We start from the raw sequence: 968 nt of genomic DNA, 5'->3' as shown, positions 1-968 counted from the left end.
GCTGCCGGTATGAGACTCGAACCCACAACCTTTGGGTTAGGGGTCCGACTCTCTAACCATTAGGCCAACTGTAACTGTATTTTGTGTTCAGAAAAGAGTAAGATGACCAAATTAGCACTGCATAGCTCAAGAGAAAGACTATGCCTCAAATCTCCAATATAATCAAGGAAATGTACAGTATGGAAAAGTTTGACTCTTTCTTACCCTGTTCCAATTGGCATACTAAGATCTGAGTGTATACTGCCTTCTAGAGGCCACATGTAGAACTGAACACTAAATGTTATATACACTCATCAATCCTAAAACCAGTTTTACAGGTCATTCCTGTTATGGGTAATTATCATATATGTCTGAATATAGTGATAAAACATTAAACTCAACGTTTGTGGATGCTGGTATTTTGTTGGATGTTATCCACTACTGAACAAACTTGTAAAATAACAAAACTGTCTTTGAACATCTTTGGGACAAAAAGAAAAAAAATCCAATATTTGTTACACAAAATGTAAAAAAAGAAGAAAAAAAACATTTGTTTTAATCAGTAATCAGTGTGTTTTTTGCCATTGTACTTAAATTTATACTTATTTTTACTTTTCGTGTTTTGAATATAAAATATCTAAAAATGTTAAAAATGATACAGTGGTGGCCAAAATTATTAGAACACTAGTATTTTCTCCAGCTAAAATGGTTTTAAGTCAGTTATTTCTATCTTTTGCTGTAGTGTGTCAGTAGGAAATATCAGTTTACATTTCCAAACATTCATTTTGCCATTAATTGCAATAATTCAGTGAGCAGTGAGATTTTTGTTAGCACAAGGAGTCTGACAGAATCAGAATCAGAATCAGAATGAGCTTTATTGCCAGGTATGTTTACACATACGAGGAATTTGATTTCGTGACAGAAGCTTCCACAGTGTAACAGAATGACAGTGACAGAACAAAAAACACAGATAATAAAAATAAAAATAG

Source organism: Sinocyclocheilus grahami, unplaced genomic scaffold (genome assembly GCF_001515645.1).
Source record: "Sinocyclocheilus grahami isolate Dianchi unplaced genomic scaffold, SAMN03320097.WGS_v1.1 scaffold70.1, whole genome shotgun sequence".
NCBI classification, from domain to species: Eukaryota; Metazoa; Chordata; class Actinopteri; order Cypriniformes; family Cyprinidae; genus Sinocyclocheilus; species Sinocyclocheilus grahami.
The sequence above is the reverse complement of the archived record's forward strand: the minus strand, read 5'-3'. Positions refer to the sequence as shown.